Below are 5,000 nucleotides of genomic sequence, written 5' to 3'. Positions count from 1 at the left end.
CAGAATAATCACCAGCATTATTTCAAAGGCACATTCCAATGATTGAAAAAGTAACGTACGCGGCCGCCTGGCTCCTCGCCAATGACCCCCGGTTTGATTGTCCGATAGGAAACCCGACTCAAGGCTCGTTAGGGGTCGCAGAACGATTTCTAATTTGGTCCCGCCAACCGCCCATCCTGACTTAAGCGGCATTTTGGTAACTTGTTTGAATGGAAACGTTGAAAGAAAAAAAGTAAAAATAGTGATTTACTCGCAATTTTCAAGACATAATTCTCTGATAGCTCTAGTTTCAAACTGTTTTTGGGGCTTTAAAAACCGGGTTGGAAATAACCCTCCTGTTTCCAGTATAACTGGCCCCGTTCTTTCGTGTCCGCTGTGAACTACCTTGGTCTGCCGGCACCTGAGGACGCGCGCGTTATCAGCCCTTCACCGCCTTCTTCGCCCCCGTCGGTGCGGTTCTCTCGTCAAAGGCAAACCCGCGAGGTCAGCACGTTGCCGAGTCGTCACTTTTTATCTGTGTCATCGTCCCAGATTTTGTGCCCGGCGCCTGGCCGGGATGCGTTTGCGTCCCTCAGCCTCAAAGCGGCTCCAGAGCTCTCGCGCCTCGGATTCACGTCCAGATACTACGTCATTCTGCTCCGCAGGCTCTGGGAAGGCCGTACTCCTGCACCGCTCTCGCGCCGATACTCATCTTATGGCCTCATTATGATCGAACGGGGGGACGCGTCCCCAATCAGCGTCGTTAGCTCTGCGCTCGTTCCATTTGGATCGTTATCAGGCGGGGCCGAGAGGCACAACTGCCCCGGCGGCAAATAAGGGTTTGACCGCACGCGTCTCCAGTGTTGTCCTTAATCATGAGGAATGGTTGAGCAAATAAGCAAACACAGGCCACATCCGTTATGCGCGCGGCGTTTGAATTAAAGGAAGACAAGGTGCATCGCTTGTACCCACGCCTACATAAGGAAACTTCTCCAAACGGCATTCCATGAAGCACCGCCGGTCGCATGCAGTTCCCAGCCGCGGCGGAAGGTGCAACACGGATGGAAAGGAGGGTAAAAGCACACGCGGCTTTGGACAAAGTCTAAGATCCAAAGCCGGCGTAGGGGAATGAAACCGAGCAACTGTGCAAACTCCGTCAGCATGCCGGGAGGGGGAAAAAACCAAAAGAGACTCCGTCCTTTGGTTTTGTCGACTTCAGGGTGTAAGCTCGAGGAAGTGAGGGCGCGGTGGACGGCGGCGCGACGCCCTCGTTCCACTTTTCAGGCGGCGGAACGGCCCCCCCCAAGCAGACGGAGGGGCGGGGGGGGGCCCGGGGGGGAGAGGTGGATGAGATGCGCTGGCGGAGGAGGGAAAGAGGAAAGCGTGGAAAGACTCTGGAGAGGAGGCAAAAAAGGGAGCGGGGGGCGGGGGGTGATGACACACCGAGGGGGACGGTGGGGCGAAGAAGGAGGGCGGTTGGGGGCGGGGGGGGGTGTGTGCGGGGGCGGTGGGGGGCAGGGGAGGGAAGGAGGGAAGAAGGGAAGGAGGGCAGGAGGTGTCCCCCTTTTCGGAGAGGCCATGCTGCGCGAGGAGTCGCAACTTCTCTCCAGACACAAGAGGGGAGGACGCTCCACTTTGGAACTCCGGACGTTTCTCGCGTTTCCCCCCCCGGACCACGCCGTCGCCTGCGGCCGTCCCTCGGTGCCCGTCCTGTTTTTTTTTTCCGGGGGGGGGGGGGGGCGCTCGTAGTTTGCGCGTGTCAGCTTCGACGCGCCTCCAGACCCCCCGTGGTGGAACTCTCTGCCTGCTCTGTTGAGGGTCGCTGCCGAAACGCCCCGGCGCTCCCGCGGGTAGGGCGTGACCCGGGGCGGGAACATTACTCGCACCTCTGACGCACTCGAAACTTAAACCCTTTAAAAATGAGGCGCTGTTTCTGTGACACACTCCTACGTTACACCTTCCCCAGTCCGCGAGCCACTCGCGGTATCTAAAGCCAACCAGGCCCCGTTTAGCCTCAAAGTCCGATAAAGGGGAGCTTTCTTGGGTTAAATTTCGGTATTTTATTGTTACGTGGATACGGACATGAGACTAGCGACTACCGTCTGCCTGCATAGAGTAAAGAGAGGACGGAATGATCCTGTTTGCTCAAAACACATCGGATTAAATGTGCAGAAAAAAGGATAGTGTCAAAATGCCTCAGTGGCGTTATTACTGCCATCACTCGCCGTTGGCTCACATTAATATCAAGTGAAAAACAAAAACAAAAGAGAAAACGGTTATCGTCTGTGAGGTTCATGCAACGCAGCAAGGCCGACATGCGCCAGGGCAGCCGCAGAGCTGAGGAAGATATACACAAGCCCTCCCTCTCCCTCTCGCTCTCTCTCGCTCTCTCTCTCTCTCTCTCTCTCACACACACACACACACACACACAAACACAAACACACTCAGTTTCCCTAAGGCGCGTACGTCAATATATCAATATATGATATATAGGATATTTCTAGAATCATTCCACCGACCAGGCCCCGCCCCAACATGCCCCCGCCCTGCCCCACCCCTTAGAGCCGTGCAGAGGAAGGAAGTTACCTGCGCCTCCAGTAGGGGTCACATGACCAAAAGGGTGTGTGTGTGTTTGTGTGTGTGTGTGTGTGTGTGTGTGTGTGTGTGTGTGTGTGTGTGTGTCTGTGTGCGTGTGCGTGTGTGTGTGTGTGTTTGTATGTGCGTGTGTGTGTGTGTGTGTCTGTGTGTGAGCGACAGTAGGAGAGAGCGACAGGTGAATAGAGGGACAGAGGAGGGGTAGAAGGAGAGTGAGAGGCAAGGACGGTGCGCGGAAGAAGAGGCGGTGTCTCCTCCTCCCCCGCGGGTGAGACGCAGCGGTCTGGGCCATTAAAGGGTTAAAGGTGTCTGGGGCGCCCTCACCCCCACGGAGCGGGTGGGCGGGACCTCCATCATTCAGGAGGGGGGGGGGGGGGGTGGGTGGGGTGGAGGAGGGTGTTGTAGGTAGTTGTAGGCGGGGTGGGGCAGAGGAGGGGTGGGGTGGTGGTCTTGGACAGCTCAAAAGGGGAAGACGACCGTGTTTTGGAGCTGGGGTCGTTGTTAGACAGGTGGTTCGGGTGGAGGGGGGCTCTTATGGATGTCGGTGGGGGCCATCGCAGTAGGAAACAAAGGAGGAAGAGTGTGTGTGTTGTGTTGTTAGGGGGTGGGGATGGGGATGGGGGTGGGGTTAGGGAGCAGGTAGGGCATCGAGGAGGGTCAGTGGGAAGGTTATGCCAAGGTCATGGGGAGCTTAGATCCTCCTATTCCAGACTCTGAGCTAAAATAGTCTATTAGTGGGAATATTTGTATGTGTATAATATTTGTGTATAATATTTGTATGTTGTGCCCAATAGTCACAGGAAGCTGGATATATATTATTAAAATTATCAAAGTTATTCACACACACACTATGAGCTGAATCTGTCTCTTCTACTATTTGTCCGTCTGTTTGAATGTTTATTCTGTTTATTCTACTGTTTATTCTGTTTATTCTACTGTATATTCTACTGTTTGTCTGTCTGTTCTACTGTTAATCATGTTTATTTTACTGTTCATTCTACTGTTTATTCTGTTTATTTTACTGTTTATTATGTTTATTATGTTTATTCTATTGTTTGTCTGTTCTATGGTTTATTATGTTTATTCTTCTGATTATTCTTCTGTTTATTCTGTCTATTCTACTGTTTTTTCTACTGTTTTTTCTGTTTATTCTCCTGTTTATTTTGTCTATGCTACTGTTTTTTTCTACTGTTTTTTTCTGTTTATTCTCCTGTTTATTGTCCTGTTTATTCTGTTCATTCTACTGTTTATTATGTTTATTCTGCTGTTTATTCTACTGTTTATTGTGTTTATTCTACTTTTTATTGTGTTTATTCTACTGTTTATTCTGTCTATTCTCCTGTTTATTATGTTTATTCTACTGTTTATTATGTTTATTCTACTGTTTATTATGTTTATTCTACTGTTTAGCCTACTGTTTATTATGTTTATTCTACTTTTTATTCTACTGTTTATTGTGTTTATTCTACTGTTTAGCCTACTGTTTATTATGTTTATTCTACTTTTTATTCTACTGTTTATTGTGTTTATTCTACTTTTTATTGTGTTTATTCTACTGTTTATTCTGTCTATTCTCCTGTTTATTATGTTTATTCTACTGTTTATTATGTTTATTCTACTTTTTATTCTACTGTTTATTGTGTTTATTCTACTGTTTAGCCTACTGTTTATTATGTTTATTCTACTTTTTATTCTACTGTTTATTGTGTTTATTCTACTTTTTATTGTGTTTATTCTACTGTTTATTCTGTCTATTCTCCTGTTTATTATGTTTATTCTATTGTTTATTATGTTTATTCTACTGTTTATTATGTTTATTCTACTGTTTATTCTACTGTTTTTTCTGTTTATTCTACTGTTTATTGTCCTGTTTATTCTGTTCATTCTACTGTTTATTATGTTTATTCTACTCTTTATTCTGTTTATTCGGCTGTTTATTCGACTGTTTATTGTGTTTATTCTACTGTTTATTCTGTCTATTCTCCTGTTTATTATGTTTATTCTACTGTTTAGTCTACTGTTTATTATGTTTATTCTACTGTTTATTCTACTGAATAATCTGTTTATTGTACTGTATATTCTGTTTATTCTACTGTCATCTTACTTTTTCAAGGCTCATTAAGGATTCATATTTTTACGATGTTCATAATTGGTTTTAAAATCTTGTTGTATACGTTTATGTTTGTTGATTTCAAAGGGTAATTTATGTCATACTGTAGATCAAAACATTAAGTTGTTGGGATGCAAGGTCCATGAGTGCAAATGATTATGGGAGAAAACCCTTTGACCAGTGTGTTATGGGTGTGTGGCCGGTAGAGACAATGTCAGATGTGATGAACTGATCCTCTAAGACGGGGGTCTCAAACTACAGGCCCACGGGCCACACCCGGCTCATGTGACAATTAAATGCGGCCCGCTACATATTT

General features: G+C 46.9%; 1 protein-coding gene across 1 annotated transcript in view; it reads right to left on the bottom strand.

Moving 5' to 3' along the window:
* Positions 1-5,000, bottom strand: part of cacna1ab (calcium channel, voltage-dependent, P/Q type, alpha 1A subunit, b) — a gene marked incomplete at both ends in the record, with an annotated part of 106,285 nt that overhangs the window by 47,609 nt on the left and 53,676 nt on the right.

Source organism: Zeus faber (assembly GCF_960531495.2).
Source record: "Zeus faber genome assembly, chromosome: 4".
In the NCBI taxonomy this organism is placed as follows: Eukaryota; Metazoa; Chordata; class Actinopteri; order Zeiformes; family Zeidae; genus Zeus; species Zeus faber.
The sequence above is the reverse complement of the archived record's forward strand: the minus strand, read 5'-3'. Positions and strand labels throughout refer to the sequence as shown.